This window comes from Anomaloglossus baeobatrachus, chromosome 4, assembly GCF_048569485.1.
Source record: "Anomaloglossus baeobatrachus isolate aAnoBae1 chromosome 4, aAnoBae1.hap1, whole genome shotgun sequence".
NCBI lineage: Eukaryota > Metazoa > Chordata > Amphibia > Anura > Aromobatidae > Anomaloglossus > Anomaloglossus baeobatrachus.
In genome coordinates, this window is record NC_134356.1 from 176,664,176 (window position 1) to 176,681,713 (window position 17,538).

The window sequence follows — 17,538 nt, forward strand, 5'->3', positions numbered from 1 at the left end:
GGGCACCACGGTTTGGGCTGTAGCCTTGGTGTGCTGGCCACTGGGGTCCTCAGTATAAATCCTACCAAGCATAATATCTGCAAGGAGCTTATATGACCCAACTGTAATGAAATAATGCTTATTATTGTATGTATTGCAACATCTACTATTTACTATGGTTTAATAGTGCATGAGTTTTTTCTCTTTAGAGATAGTTTTATGTTATCAATAAACCACTGTTAAAAAAAAAGAAACTAACAGGAAGATTTAGATGTCCAGGGCTGCCATCGGGAATTTCACGGCCCTGTAAGGTGCTAGAGGGTGTTACTCATGGGTGAGGCTATATAGTTGCACCCTGGCACTTGACACTAAAAATGGATCATTGGTTGTGTATATTGATGTATGTATGTGTGACGCCCTGGACTAGCCAGGTAGTCAGGTAGTCACATACATACCAACATACACACCTCCACCCTAGGCAGTTACAACAGTCAGACAAAAATCCTTGTTGCCTCCCTCCAGGGCGTGATGTCCACACCAGGTGGGGCGGAGCCAGGTGGTTGGCCCCACCCACCGAGGAGTTCGCAGGCCTGGAGGCAGGAAAAGTGTCAGTTGAGTCTTGGAGGTGAAAGTGAGAAGAGTGAACACTTGAGGTGTCTGGGTAGGAGCCCAGGCACTGACAGCAAGGTTGGCAGATGGTGGTGGCCGTCTGCAGGAGTTGGTGGAACTCCGCAGAGCCGTAAGGACTGGGGTCGGGCGTCGGCCCGCCGGTACCGGACCGGGGAACGGAGTGAAGCTAAGCACACAGGCATTGCCATCGGACCCCGACCAGGCTTGGAGCCGCCGTCAATAGTCAAATCCGAATGTGACAGGAACCCCCGGGGTTCCCTAACAACCAAGTCCCGATTGAAGGCAACCGCTCACACCGTGAGGATATACAGCCACCGCACAGGCTAGAGATCCAAGGGCCAGCTCCTGCGGGCAAAACGGGCTCCTACGGCACCTACACGCCGGGTAGCGGACTACTGGTGGGCAACCACAGGAGTCAGAACATTCTAAAAGGTGCAGGGAAAGACAGCCACCATCAGCCGTCCGGGGAGAGCACAACATCAACACTGCAGCCGGCTGCGGGACCCGTCCATCCTGCCGTTTTGGTTTACCAGAGACTTTGTCAGTGATTGTCTGAGTGAGTACACCAGTGCCGTCCAGCACCGCACCGGGCAGTCCCTGTACCCCAGCCATCCAACCTCCCCATTACACCACCGGGCCCCGGGATCACCAAACCCCCTACCCACGGACGGGACAACATCTCAGCTGCACCCTACCATCTCTCCTGGGATCCCTGTTACCAGTAGCGGTGGTGCAATCATCACCACGTCCCGTGGGTGGCGTCATAAACAATCTCCCTAACGAAAACCACCCCTTTTCACTCACGGGCGAGGAGCGCTGCTCGAGTCCCCGGGTCCGGCCCACCGCTCGAGCCACCAAGCAGCAGCAGCAGAAGCCCCGGACTCGAGCGTGGCGAGCGCGTCCCCTCCGCCCGCGACATATGTGCATGGTGAATTACACTCACCAGTTTCTTGCATTTTTCTGACATCATCCAAGTTTTGACACTCAAAGATCTTTTTCAAAACATACTTTAGTGAAGTCTTTTTCAACAATAGATGGTACAACACATGTGCAAGGACAGTTTTTTTGCCTTCCTTCCTTCCTAGATTAGAACTCATTTCAGGACTTTATTTTGGTTCCCAGCTAATCTATCTCTATTTGTCTGTTCTTTATACTCTGCCCTCTTGGCTTAGATTTGCAATTTTAACAGGCTTGTTACTTCAAGTCCTTATTCCCTGTTGAAGCAAAAATGTATGCTCATCCAGGCACCAAATACGAGCCTTCAGCTCCAGATGTCCAGGAAATAACAATGATCTAAATATCCTAATAGACATATATCACTTTATGCTTTATAACATATTACAATTAGAGATGAGCGAACCGGTCGCGGTTCGGCTCGAGGTGGTTCGCCGAACGGAGGTCTCTTTCGAGTTCAGTTCGTCGAACGTTCGACGAACCGAACTCGAACGTATAGGCTATAATGGGAGGCAATCACAAACACATAAAAATGCATTATAAATGTACACAAACAGTTAATAAACATTGCCATAACACTTACCGGTCCTCGCGATCCCTTCTGCACTCTGTCTCCTGCCGCTATTCCATCCGATGATCGCTGAATCCTCCCGGTGACCTGCACTGCCAGCAGAGAAGCAGGACCTATCGTGACGTCAAAATAGCCATGTGACCAGTCACGTGGCTATTATCTCATTGGCTACAGACTGGTCACATGACTATGACACGTCATGTAGGACCTGCGAGTGCATCTCTCCGGTACACGGTGCACATATGTGTATCGCCGTGTACCGGCGACATGCTCTAGCACACGGTCGACTCCCCGTTCCGTTAGGGACCGGCTGACACAGCCGGTCATTAACGGAGATCACCGTTGCCATAGCAACGCAGTTAGCGGTGACGTCACCGCTAACCGCGGCTCCGAGAGCACCGTTGCTATGGTAACGCGTCTGTCAGCGTTACCGCTAGCAGCCAGCAGTGATCACTCACGGAAAGAAGGCTGCACGCTGCTTCCCGATTGTAGTGAGCATTGTAGTGAGGATGGAGGTTCCCCAGCCCCAAGTGATGAGCTGGTGAATCTCATCCTCACTACAATCGTCACTACTACTACACTAGAAAGAAATAAGACAGAAGAACAGGATCGTGGAGGGCTGACAGGGGGTAATAAAGATGGAGTCTCTAATGTGTCTGTGTATTTATTTCTATTAAAGTATTTTTTCTCTGTGTGGTGTCTTTTTTTTAACCCTTTATTGGAGATTCTTAATGGCCGGGTCAAACGTGCCTGACATTAAGAATCTCTGGCTTAATACTGGCTGGTAAAACAAAGCCAGTATTAACTCATGATTACCCAACAAGCCACCCGGCTCCAGGGCTGTTGGAAGAGTTGGATACAGCGCCAGATGATGGCGCTTCTATGAGAGCGCCATTTTCTGGGACGGCTGCAGACTGAAATCCGCAGCAGAGGCGCCCACAAACCTCGGGCTAACCTGTGCTGCGGATTCCAATCCCCAGCTGCCTAGTTGTACCCGGCTGGACACAAAAATGGGGCGAAGCCCACGTCATTTGTTTTTTAATTATTTCATGAAATAAGTGAAATAATTAAAAAAAACGGGCTTCCCTATATTTTTGGTTCCCAGCCGGGTACAAATAGGCAACTGGGGGTTGGAGGCAGCCCGTGGCTGCCAGCTGTACCTGGCTAGCATACAAAAATATGGCGAAGCCCACGTCATTTTTTTGGTGGGCAAAAAACTTCTGCATACAGTCCTGGATGGAGTATGCTGAGCCTTGTAGTTCTGCAGCTGCTGTCTGCTCTTCTCCATACAGACAGACAGCAGCTGCAGAACTACAAGGCTCAGCATACTCCATCCAGGACTGTATGCAGAAGTTTTTTGCCCCCTGAAAAAATTATGTGGGCTTCGCCATATTTTTGTATGCTAGCCAGGTACAGCAGGCAGGTACGGCTGCCCCCAACCCCCAGTTGCCTATTTGTACCCGGCTGGGAACCAAAAATAAAGGGAAGCCCTTTTTTTATTATTTCATGAATTTCATGAAATAATTAGAAAACAAATGACGTAGGCTTTGCCCCATTTTTGTGTCCAGACAGGTACAACTAGGCAGCTGGGGATTGGAATCCGCACCACAGGTTGGCCTGAGCTTTCTGGGCCCCACTGCTGTGAATTGCAGTCTGCAGCCACCTCAGAAAATGGCATTTTCATAGAAGCGCCATCTTCTGGCGCTGTATGCAACTCTTCCAGCACCTGCCTGCTATACCTGGCTAGCATACAAAAATATGGCGAAGCTCACGTCCTTTTTTTGCAGTTTTTTGGCAAAAAAAATAAAAAATGCTTCCCTGGATTTTCCATTGCCAGTGAAGGCAACACCAAGCAGTGGGGGTTAGCAGCCAGTAGCTGCTTGGATTACCCTTAGCTAGCAATACAAAAAATGCAGCGGGAGCCCATATATATTTTTTTTAATTATTTATTTAAATAACTAAAAATAAAATGGGCTTCCCTGTATTTTGATTGCTGGACATCACAGTGCTGTAAAAATAAATCTTTAAAAAAATGACGTAGCGCTCCGCGGTATTTTTGATTCTCAGCGCAGATAAAGCAGACAGCTATGGGTTGCCACCCCCATCTGCCTGCCGTTACCTTGGTTGGCAATCAAAATACAGGGAAGCCCATTAATTTTTTCTATTTAAAAAATAGTTAAAAAAAAAAATGACGTTGGGTCCCCCCATTTTTGATAGCCAGCTAGGGTAAAGCAGACGGCTGTAGCCTGAAAACCACAGCTGGCAGCTTTACCGTGGTTGGGGATCCAATGTGGAGGTCCCCTCAGGCTCTTTTTTATAATTATTTTATAAATATTAATAATTACACAATAAAAGTAGGGTCCCCCCCAAATTGGATCACCAGCCAAGGTAAAGCGGACAGCTGTGGTCTGGTATTCTCAGGGTGGGAAGGTCCATAGTTATTGGGCCTTCACAGCCTAAAAATAGCAGGCCGCAGGCACCCCAGACGTGGCGCATCCACTAGATGCGCCAATCCTGGCGCTTCACCCCAGCTCATCCCGTGCCCTGGTGCAGTGGCAAACGGGGTAATAAATCGAGTTGATACTAGCTGTAAAGTCACCTGAGATCAAGCCCAGCAGTTTGTGATGTCATGGCGTCTATTAGATACCCAACATCATAAACTGTCAGTACTAACAAAAACAAAAAATCGACAAAAGAAATTTATTTGAAAAAACAGTCCCCAAAACATTTCCTCTTTCACCAATTTATTGTAAGAAAAAAAATAAAGGGGTCCCACGACGACTCTGGACCGTCTAGAATATGGGGGGGAGACACTCAGGGAACGTATCCCCCATTTTCTAGGAGTGCGGACCCTTCATGTGAGGAGTGTGGGTGCAATGAATCTGCACTCACTCTCCCCGGGTCCACAGCAGCAGAGTCCATGTCGTAATGGTTGCTACCAAAGCTGCAATGCCCTGCTCATGAGGTAAGGGCATGCCTAATCAGGAGAACTACTGTAGAGGAAACTCTGCTCACTGGTATATAGGTGCTCAGAGGTAATAATAGATAAAATTAGTGAGTAACCTCGGCACTCTAAATCTCCCAGACTAAGTCAGTAAGTCACAATGGATAGTAATGCAAAATCACTCTTTATTGGTCCATATTAAGAAAAAAAAATTTTTCATAAGCATATATGTTTTTGTCCAAAACAAGTTACAAATGACGTTTCGGCCTGAGCCTTCGTCAGATTGGACTTATCTGCATGTAATCATGAAAAATGACAATAATCAGTATCACATAAGAGTGAGAGAACAATAACATAAACTTGAACAATGTAGAGGTACAATTGGGATGCAGCAAAAAAATTTCAACACAGCAAGAAATGAAACACATGATACAAATGTCATAATACAGTACAAGGACAATATAGTAATGACAAATATGGGGTCAGAGTAGACTTAGACAGCTCTGGTACGAAAGATATGTCAATCATAAAGTAACATGTGCAGTAGGTGTAGAGCTACAGTATGCATGGCAGAGCTAATGGGTAGACCGACCATAGAAAAAGAACGGAGAAAAAGTGGAGAAAAAGTGGAGGAAAAAGTGGAGAAAAAGTGGAGAAAAAGAGGAGAAAAAGTGGAGAAAAAAGTGGAGGAAAAAGTGGAGAAAAAGTGGAGAAAAAGTGGAGAAAAAGTGGAGAAAAAAGTGGAGAAAAAAGTGGAGGAAAAAGTGGAGAAAAAGTGGAGAAAAAGTGGAGAAAAAGTGGAGAAAAAGTGGAGAAAAAGTGGAGCATAAGAAGAGAAAAAGTGGAGCATAAGAAGAGAAAAAGTGGAGAAAAAAGTGGAGAAAAAGTGGAGAAAAAAGTGGAGAAAAAGTGGAGAAAAAGTGGAGAAAAAGTGGAGAAAATAGGGAGATTAAGAGGAGAAAAAGTGGAGAAAAAAGTGGAGAAAAAGTGGAGAAAAAAGTGGAGAAAAAGTGGAGAAAAAGTGGAGAAAAAGTGGAGCATAAGAAGAGAAAAAGTGGAGAAAAAAGTGGAGAAAAAGTGGAGAAAAAAGTGGAGAAAAAGTGGAGAAAAAGTGGAGAAAAAGTGGAGAAAAAGTGGAGATTAAGAGGAGAAAAAGTGGAGAAAAAGTGGAGAAAAAGTGGAGAAAAAGTGGAGCATAAGAGGAGAAAAAGTGGAGAAAAAAGTGGAGAAAAAGTGGAGCATAAGAGGAGAAAAAGTGGAGCATAAGAGGATAAAAAGTGGAGAAAAAGTGGAGCATAAGAGGAGAAAAAGTGGAGAAAAAGTGGAGAAAAAGTGGAGAAATGTGGAGCATAAGAGGAGAAAAAGTGGAGAAAAAAGTGGAGAAAAAGTTGAGAAAAAGTGGAGAAAAAGTGGAGAAAAAGTGGAGCATAAGAGGAGAAAAAGTGGAGAAAAAAGTGGAGAAAAAGTGGAGCATAAGAGGAGAAAAAGTGGAGAAAAAGTGGAGAAAAAGTGGAGAAAAAGTGGAGAAAAAGTGGAGATTAAGAGGAGAAAAAGTGGAGAAAAAGTGGAGCATAAGAGGAGAAAAAGTGGAGAAAAAGTGGAGAAAAAGTGGAGAAAAAGTGGAGATTAAGAGGAGAAAAAGTGGAGAAAAAGTGGAGCATAAGAGGAGAAAAAGTGGAGAAAAAGTGGAGCATAAGAGGAGAAAAAGTGGAGATTAAGAGGAGAAAAAGTGGAGAAAAAGTGGAGAAAAAGTGGAGAAAAAGTGGAGCATAAGAGGAGAAAAAGTGGAGAAAAAGTGGAGCATAAGAGGAGAAAAAGTGGAGAAAAAGTGGAGAAAAAGTGGAGATTAAGAGGAGAAAAAGTGTAGAAAAAGTGGAGCATAAGAGGAGAAAAAGTGGAGAAAAAGTGGAGAAAAAGTGGAGCATAAGAGGAGAAAAAGTGGAGAAAAAGTGGAGAAAAAGTGGAGCATAAGAGGAGAAAAAGTGGAGAAAAAAGTGGAGCATAAGAGGAGAAAAAGTGGAGAAAAAGTGGAGAAAAAGTGGAGAAAAAGTGGAGAAAAAGTGGAGAAAAAAGTGGAGCATAAGAGGAGAAAAAGTGGAGAAAAAGTGGAGCATAAGAGTAGAAAAAATGGAGAAAAAGTGGAGAAAAAGTGGAGAAAAAGTGGAGAAAAAGTGGAGATTAAGAGGAGAAAAAGTGGAGAAATATTGGAGCATAAGAGGAGAAAAAGTGGAGAAAAAGTGGAGAAAAAGTGGAGAAAAAGTGGAGAAAAAGTGGAGCATAAGAGGCGAAAAAGTAGAGAAAAAAGTGGAGAAAAAGTGGAGAAAAAGTGGAGAAAAAGTGGAGATTAAGAGGAGAAAAAGTGGAGAAAAAGTGGAGCATAAGAGGAGAAAAAGTGGAGAAAAAGTGGAGAAAAAGTGGAGAAAAAGTGGAGAAAAAGTGGAGCATAAGAGGAGAAAAAGTGGAGAAAAAAGTGGAGCATAAGAGGAGAAAAAGTGGAGAAAAAGTGGAGAAAAAGTGGAGAAAAAGTGGAGAAAAAGTGGAGATTAAGAGGAGAAAAAGTGGAGAAAAAGTGGAGCATAAGAGGAGAAAAAGTGGAGAAAAAGTGGAGAAAAAGTGGAGCATAAGAGGAGAAAAAGTGGAGATTAAGAGGAGAAAAAGTGTAGAAAAAGTGGAGCATAAGAGGAGAAAAAGTGGAGAAAAAGTGGAGCATAAGAGGAGAAAAAGTGGAGAAAAAGTGGAGAAAAAGTGGAGAAAAAGTGGAGCATAAGAGGAGAAAAAGTGGAGAAAAAAGTGGAGCATAAGAGGAGAAAAAGTGGAGAAAAAGTGGAGAAAAAGTGGAGATTAAGAGGAGAAAAAGTGGAGAAAAAGTGGAGCATAAGAGGAGAAAAAGTGGAGAAAAAGTGGAGAAAAAGTGGAGCATAAGAGGAGAAAAAGTGGAGAAAAAGTGGAGAAAAAGTGGAGCATAAGAGGAGAAAAAGTGGAGAAAAAAGTGGAGAAAAAGTTGAGAAAAAGTGGAGAAAAAGTGGAGATTAAGAGGAAAAAAAGTGGAGAAAAAGTGGAGAAAAAGTGGAGATTAAGAGGAGAAAAAGTGGAGAAAAAGTGGAGCATAAGAGGAGAAAAAGTGGAGAAAAAGTGGAGAAAAAGTGGAGCATAAGAGGAGAAAAAGTGGAGAAAAAAGTGGAGAAAAAGTTGAGAAAAAGTGGAGAAAAAGTGGAGAAAAAGTGGAGCATAAGAGGAGAAAAAGTGGAGAAAAAAGTGGAGAAAAAGTGGAGAAAAAAATGGAAAAAAAGTGGAGCACCCTTTGGTACCTTTCATGTGGCACTAAGGGGTGCTTAGCTTTGTATTTAGCCAAAAAAATGAAAAAAAAATGACGTAGGGTTCCCCCTAGTTTTGTAGCCAGCTAGGGTAAAGCAGACGGCAGCAGCCTGCAGACCACAGCTGGCAACCTCACCTTGGCTGGTAATCCAAAACTGAGGGCACCCCACGCTGTTATTTTAATTTAAATAAATAATTAAAAAAAAAAACACGTAGGGGTCCCCCAAAATTGGATCACCAGCCAAGGTAAAGCAGACAGCTGGGGCCTGATATTCTCAGACTAGGGAGGTCCATGGTTATTGGAATCTTCCCAGCCTAAAAATAGCAGGCCGCAGCCGCCCCAGAAGTGGCGCATCCATTAGATGCGCCAATCCTGGTGCTTCGCCCCAGCTCATCCCGCGCCCTGGTGCGGTGGCAAACGGGGTAATATATGGGGTTAATACCAGATGTGTAATGTCACCTGGCATCAAGCCCTGGGGTTGGTGAGGTCAGGCGTCTATCAGATACCCGACATCACCAACCCAGTCAGTAATAAAAAAAAATAGACGACAAACACATTTTTATTTGAAAAAACACTCCCCAAAACATTCCCTCTTTAACCAATTTATTAGATTGAAAAACAAATCCAGGTCTGGTGTAATCCAAGGGGTTGCCATGACGATCCACACTGTCCCAGTCAATGAAGAGCAGGATGTTCCCCATTGGCTGGGAGAGCAATGCAGTGACCTGAGCTAACATCAATGGGTCAGCCCAGGTCACTCCAGGGGGGTGACAAGTGCTGCTGTCAGCGAGGTACATTACCTGCGCTGATCTCCAGCACTGCCGACAGCCCCTGTCACTGAGGTCAATGACCGGCGCCTTCACATCAAGTATCGCGAGAGGTCCGTGACGTCACCGCCAGTGTCAGTCTCGGGTCGGAAGCGATAGGTGATGTGACAAGCGGCGGCCATGGAGGAAAGTGACAGCGCTGAGGTCGGGATGGCGGGACTTCATCACCGCAGGTAAGCCGAGCGGGGGGGGGGGGTGCGTGTGTGAGAGTGTGTGTGTGTGTATATGTATGTATACATGCTGCGGGCAGGAGGGGGCGGAGTGAGCTGAGCGGGAAGTGTGGGCTTCCTGCACGTAACTAAGATAAACATCGGGTTACCAACCAAAGCGCTTTGCTTGGATACCCGATGTTTATCCTGGTTACCAGCTTGTGGCAGGCTGCCAGCGATGGCTCCTGCACACTGTAGCTGGGAGGGGGGGGGGGGGTGTGTGCGTGAGTGAGAGTGTGTGTGTGTGTGTATATGTATGTATACATGCCGCGGGCAGGAGGGGGCGGAGTGAGCTGAGCGGGAAGTGTGGGCTTCCTGCACGTAACTAAGATAAACATCGGGTTACTAACCAAAGCGCTTTGCTTGGATACCCGATGTTTATCTTGGTTACCAGCTTGTGGCAGGCTGCCAGCGATGGCTCCTGCACACTGTAGCTGTAAAAAGCCCTGCTTTTTGCTGCTAGAACCGTTCTCGAACGTTTCTAGAACTATCGAGCTTTTAGCAAAAAGCTCGAGTTCTAGTTCGATCTCGAACAGCCCAAAAATCACTCGAGCCTAGAACTGGAGAACCTCGAACCACGAACCGCGCTCAACTCTAATTACAATGCATTACTATGCAGGAACATATTAAACTTTACATCACATCATGTTATATAAACATGTTGTACCTCAGGGATTTTACCACCTCTTACATTCCTTCCCGCTTAAATATGGCCATCCCCAACCATGGGAATCTATGAAACTTGAAATTCATTGAACATGTATCATATACAACAGTTTCTGTTCATGCATAGTTCAAGGTCAATTTTCTTTTTTTCTTTACAAGTCTGCATGCCCCGGTCCCACTTGGTTAGGACCTCCCCATCCTAGCATGTAGTGAGGACCTCCCACACTCATGCCACACTTTGAAAGTAACTGTCGGAGTGCAGGGCACCGTTGCACCCCCCACTTTGAGGGTATATTCCCACGATAATTAATAGCGTTTTGGGTGCAGCATTCTTCTGCTGCATCCAAATCACTGCATTGTACAGTAGATGTACAGTGGATGAGATTTATAAATATCCCATGCAGACTGGGCTTCTTTTAGCTGCAGCGTAAACTACCATGCCGGGGATCTAGTGGCTGTGAGTTCCAGTAACCTTTAGGATATATAAGTTGTATTTTTTCTGTAGTGTCCGGGTTCTCAGAGAAACAAACTACTTCTGTCACTCATCCATCTACCTGCCTCTTGATTTGAAAGCTGTAAATACTGGGCCAGCCGCTGTGTCGTGTATGGTCCATGCTTGACTGCAGCATTTGTTGCCACTGTCCTGCTGTCTGACTCTAATTTTTTGAAAATGTGGAGACTCCAAGATGGATCAACAAGCTGTATCTTGTCTGTAGTGGCAGGGATCTCAGAGCAAAAGACCTACACCTGTCACTTATTCAATATTACTTATGTTAATTATCTAGGACGTTAATGGCTGTGCCACAACAGTGTGGCTCCACTGTAAAACAGTTTGTGCTCTTTTGGCAGCTTTTGAACCCCCATAAAGGTGTTGTCTATGCCTTTTGTTTTTGCCTTCCCATTGATTTCAATGGGTTAGGATATGCTCAGCGAACACAGGTAAAGTCAGTGAACACAAACCAAACCTTGGGTGGTTTGTTCATCTGAATGAATATGTCTGTAAAGTACTGTGTAAATGAATGGTGCTAGATGAGCAAGTAATAATAATTATAATGCCTAAGACAAGCGGATGCTGCAATAAGACTTGAACATGCTGCAATTTTTCGAGCAATTTGTGTGCTCTCTACTGCACAGAGACAATAATCACAACTGAGGTTTATCTTCTTAAGACTGCCCTGGCTAAGGGCAAGACAGCACTGTAAATCTATATACAGGGAGTGACAGTAATCTAAATAAGTGGTTGTCACAGTGTACAGAGTTACACCGTGGGTGCTCTGAGGACCTCTATTTGCATTTTACAAGAAGTTTTTTCAGGCAACCGAGGATCAGATTTAAAAACAAAAGGAAATACTGTATTTTCCAGCATATAAGACGACTTTTTAACCCCTTAAAATCTTCTCAAAATTCGGGAGTCGTTTTGTACGCCAGGTGTCGTCTTATACGGCGGTGCACGGTGCCGTCATGGCTTTACATACAATAAAAGATATTCTCACCTGTCCACCGTGCCCGCGGTGCCTCCATCTGTTTCTTGCAGACCGCAGGCACAAAGACTCTTCCGTGATAGCGTTTGTGCACAGAGCGGCCGCTGCCGGATGTCGTCATGGCTTTACTACAGTTGAATACTTTTCAGCGCCACAAAGCATTCAACTGCAGCAAAGCGCTGATAATAGCGGCGGCCTTTTGTTTTGGACGCGCTTGAGTTGAATTCTTTGTGGTGCCGTAAAGTATTCAACTGTAGTAAAACCATGACGACATCCTGCAGCGGCCGCTCCGTTCACGCTATCACGGAAGAGTCTGTGTGCCTGTGGTCTGCAAGAAACAGCTGGAGGCACCGCGGGCACAGAGGAGAGGTGAGAATATCTTTTTTTGTGTGTAAACAACTGCATGAAGGTGGTGTCACACACAGGGACGGCGACAACGACGTCGCTGCCACGTCACCATTTTCTGTGACGTGGCAGCCACGTCCCGTCGCTGTCGCTGTGTGTGACATCCAGCAACGAGCTGGCCCCTGCTGTGAGGTCGCCGCTTGTTGCTGAATGTCCTGCTTCATTTTTTGCTCGTCGCTGTCCCGCTGTGAAGCACACATCACTGTGTGTGACAGCGAGAGAGCGACGAACTGAAGCGAGCAGGGAGCAGGAGCCGGCGTCTGGCAGCCTGCGGTAAGCTGTAACCACGGTAAACATCGGGTAACTAAGAAGCCCTTTCCTTGGTTACACGATATTTACATTAGTTACTAGCACCGCCGCTCTCACGCTGCCAGTGCTGGCTCCCTGCTCCCTGCACTCCGAGCCAGAGTACACATCGGGTTAATTACCCGATGTGTACTCCAGCTACGTGAGCAGGTAGCCAGCACTGGCAGCCTGAGAGCACACCGCTTAGCGCTGGCTCCCTGCACACGTAGCCGGAGCCGGAGTACACATCGGGTAATTAACCCGATGTGTACCCTGGCTAGGAGAGCAGGGAGCCAGCGCTAAGCGAATAACCAAGGTAAATATCAGGTAATGGTTACCCAATATTTACCTTAGTTACCAAGTGCAGCATGGCTTCCACAGCAACGCGTGTCGTTATGATCGCTGCTGCGTCTGCTGTGTTTGACAGCTAAGTAACTATCAAAACAGCGACTTACTAGGTCGCTGTTGCGTCACAGAAAATGGTGACGTAACAGCGACGTCATTGTCTCTGTCGCTATTTGTGAACCCAGCATGACTGAAGGGAACCAGCAGGGGGCATTATTAAACAATGGGCTCATTACTGCATGGGACATTACAGCAGGGGATTTCACTAAACAATAGGCACATTACTCGGGTCGGCTTACACTCGAGTAGATACTATATATCCCGAACTCTATATTTTAACTGGAAAAGTTGGGGGTCAACCTTATACGTCCAGTTGTCTTATACGCCGGAAAGTACGGTAATGTTATTGTCGCTCCTTTTCCTGCAAGGCTATGTGGTTAGTTTGAAGTTTACATTTAAGGTGATAGTCTCCCTTTTCAATAGTGTGTTTCATGAAGCATTAAAATATATTTTATTTAAATGATTTTTCAATAAATGAAACAATAGCTCTAGTGAAGAATACTTCAGCAATACTGTACCTTTTGATGGACAATTTGACAAATAAGTCCCTCTATAAATATAGCGTGACAGCTGTCTATAGCTTTACACCAGACAAGGCATAGAAACTCCTTAGAATTCCAACTCTGTACCGAAGGCTCTCCACAGATCTCTCTCCACTGACTGTAAATCTTGTTAAGTTACCGGCCTGACACTTTTATTGTGCAATTCAGTCAATGATTTAAAAATACTTTCCAATCTGTCTCTTTTTCACTTCAGCTCAATTCAATTAACATTGGTAACCTGCAGCCATGTTGCTCTGCTTTGCTGTTTCATATCCCCTTTAACGCTTTGCATAATGTTACCTGTTGTATTCTTTATGCTGATTATGTTTTCCTCTATGCAATGCAAACCTTAATCCCTTTCAAGGCCGTTTTTATTTTCTACTACACCATTATCGGCTACAGCTGGTAGGTTTGCTTTCAAAACACCGAAGCTATTGTTAAACTTAAAATGCTGTTTATTTTTATTTGTGCTTATAATTTCACTACATTTTGCTGCATTGTCGTTTTGGGAACTTATTACATTCCATCAATTAAGTGAAATGAAATGATATAAACAATGTTCCTGAAACCTTTGACGCAGGCAGAGTTTGGGAGTTATTGTAAAGTAGATTTCTGCACATATTAATTATTGTGTTTTCTGCAAATTATATTCAGAAATTATATATTTCTGCAAAAATACAGAAATTATATTACATTGGAGATTTTACATTGGAATTATTAAAAATGATGCTTAAAATGTAAATTTTGAAGATAGACTTTTTTTGTAAATGTGTAAATTGTTACGCGGGCATACTCCCTTTCCACTTTAGTATTGTAAACAGAAATCTTAGAAGTTAAGTCACTGAGTGGTGAATTTTAAACATAAAAATTGAACTATCTTTGATTTTCTGATGTAAATGTGATTTTTCAAAAATATCTCAAAATGTTTAAAGTCTTAGGGGGCTGCAGGAAAAACTGATCGCAGAGTAGCACTCAACAGCCCCATAAGGAAAGAATGGAGCATAACCAAGCTATCACCTATCCGCAGATGTCCCACCTCTGGGACCCATATCGATCAAAACTTCATTGATGGTTTACAGTGCACAGCTATCAACAGCCAAACAGGGCAAAAATAGAGTGCAGTGAGAGCAAAATTACTCCATTCTAAGGCTAGGTTCACACACTGCGTTTTTTTGACGCTGCGCTTTTGTGCGTTTTTTGCGGCAAAAAACGCACAAAAACGCACCCGCGTCAAAAAACGCGGCAAAAACGCACGCGTTTTTGCCGCGATTTGGTGCATTTTTTGCTGCGTTTTGCTGCGTTTATGCTCACTGCGTCTTTATGCGTTTTTTATCAGTGAACAAAAAAAAAGGTCTGATGTCATTTCTTTCTTCAATATGTTCTTCATTCTCCACTAGTGTATGCAGGAGAGCAGACAGCTGCAGAACTACAAGGCTCAGCATACTCCATCCAATAGTGTATGCAGGAGAGCAGACAGCAGCTGCAGAACTACAAGGCTCAGCATCCTCCTTCCAGGACTGTATGCAGGATTTCTTTGCCCCCCCCAAACAAAAAAAATGACATAGGCTTCGCCATATTTTTGTATGCTAGCCGGGTACAGCAGGCAGGTACGGGCTGCCCCCAACCCCCAGCTGCCTATTTGTACCCGGCTGGGAACCAAAAATATAGAGAAGCCTGATTTTTGTGTCCAGCCGGGTACAACTAGGCAGCTGGGGATTGGAATCCACAGTGCAGGGTGCCCATGCTTTCTGGGCACCCCTGCTGCGAATTGCAGTCCGCAGCCACCCCAGAAAATGGCGCTTTCATAGAAGCGCCATCTTCTGGCGCTGTATCCAACTCTTCCAGCTGCCCTGATGCCGGGTGGCTCACTGGGTAATAATGGGGTTAGGGCTAGCTGTATATTATCAGCTGGCCCTAAGCCCGAAATTCATGGTGTCACACCAATATTAGACATGGCCACCATGAATTTCTAGTAAAGATAAAAAAAACACAACACACAGAAAAATATTTTTATTAGAAATAAAACACAACACAATTAGTGACTCCATCTTTATTGAAATAAAGCACCCCCTCCGCAGTAATCCTGGGTCAAGGGTCTCGCGCCGTCCAATCCGGATCCAATATCATCAGATCGGTTTGCTGGAAGGCAAAGCGATCAGATGATGTGTCAGGTTCAAGTGCCTGAATCACATCACACATCAGCTGATTGTATAAAAGCCGTTTATACAATCAGATGATGCATCTGGGTAAAAAAAAAAAAAAAAATACTCACTTGTGTGCTGATTATCTGCAGCTCCTAGAGCGAGTCTGATCCCGTCCGATCGCTGCAGGAGCTGCCGGTAATCAGGGATGAAGTCTCCTGACGCATCCGCTGATAAGTTAAACCGGCCGGGCGCTGGCGTCAGCCAGAGACTTACGATCAGCTGACGCGTCAGGTGACTGCATCAGGTGATCCATCACCAGGTCCTGCATCCTGCAGGCATACGTACCCGGGGAGACTGCACACACCCGGAGCGGCGGTACCGGGAGGAGATGGGAGCGGGCATGGCACCGGGAGTCTGCAGACAGGTGAGTATGACTTTTTTTTTTTCTACTGTTCACTTTTGATTTTGCAGCCGCTTCCACCTCCTGCCCGTACATGACGCCGCACGGCAGCTGACATGCACAGGATGGGAAGTGGAAGCGGCAGTGACGGTACCGGGAAGATTCACGCTTCTGTGTTTACTGACAGAAGGAATCCTCTTCCTGTACATGTCACTTTACTACCCACCTCCTGCGTTTATAGCTGCGTTTTTGGTCTTAGAAACGCACTAAAACGCACCAAAACGCAACTATTTGCATTTCTAATTGCGTCTTTCAACATCCCATTGCACTCAATGGATGAAAAGCGCAGTGAAAAACGCGGGAATAATTGACATGCTGCGTTTTTTATGGCACCACAAAAACGCAGCTGAAAAAAAATGCTGTGTGCAGACAGCAAAAATGAAAACTCATAGACTTTGCTGGGGAAGCAAAGACATGCAGTTTTCTGAGCAAAAACGCACCCGAAAACTGCGCAAAAACGCCGCGAACACTGCCCGCCGTACGGACCAGAGACTGAGAGACAAACAGGAGGGGACCCCAAGACGCTCCAAGCCACGCGGACCCCCCAATTTGAGAAAGGTGCAGGGGAAAGAAGCCACCAGGTCACCAACTGGCACTGGGACTATGGGAACCTGAGGTGAATACCAGCCTTCCTCTGGGTACCAGTTACCATCAACTGTGAGTAAAGAGAACCAGTTACACAGCAACCCCTCGTGTGGTCTACCTTTCTTTCTGTGCCTAACTCCATCACTTAACTCCCTGGGGCCCCGGCCCTACTTGCGGAGGGCCCAACATCCAGGCTGCCATCACATCAGTCCCAGCGGAAAGACTGTGCAACGGCGGTTCTATCACCATAACCACAACCCGCAAGTGGGGTCTCGACATAAACTTTATTAACTATCCTCTGTAAATAACCCCCTTTATAAAAGTGACCTCCAGGGTCACGGAACCGGGCAACGGCCACCCAGTGACACATCCCAGTAGTACACAGCCTAGGACCAAGTACCCCATAGCCCTGGGGTGGCACATTACACACAGAGTGATCTATTTCATGTGTTTATATATGTTAATGTTGATGATTATGGCTTAAAGACAATGAAAACCCAAAAGTCATTATCTCAGAAAATTTGAATATTATATAAGACCAACTGAAAAAATGATTTTAAACTCTGAATTGTTCACCTACTGAAATGTCTGTACAGCAAATGCCCTCAGTTCTTGGTCGGCTCCTTTTGCATGAATTACTGCATCAATGCGGTGTGGCATGGAGGTGATCTTCTCAGCAGAAGGGAGCATGAAGTGCTCTTAATTTTGCTGGTAGACGGCTGCGCTGACTTTGGTCTTGATAAAACACAGTGGACCTACACCAGCACATGACACGGCTCACCAAACCATCACTGATTGTGGAAACTTCACAGTAGACCTCAAGCAGCTTGGATTGTGGCCTCTCCACTCTTCCTCCAGACTCTGGGACCTTGATTTCCAAATGAAATGCAAAATTTACTTTCATCTGAAAACACCTTGGACCATTGAGCAACAGTCCAGTTCTTTTTCTCCTTGATCCAGGTAAGATGCTTCTGGCATTGTCTATTGTCCATGAGTGGCTTGACACAATGAATGCAACGGTTGTAGCCCATGTCCTGGATACATCTGTGTGTGGTGGCAGTTCACTCCTTGTGAATCTTTCCCCAATTTTTCAATGGCCTATTCTTAACAATCCTATCAAGGCTGTGGTTATCCC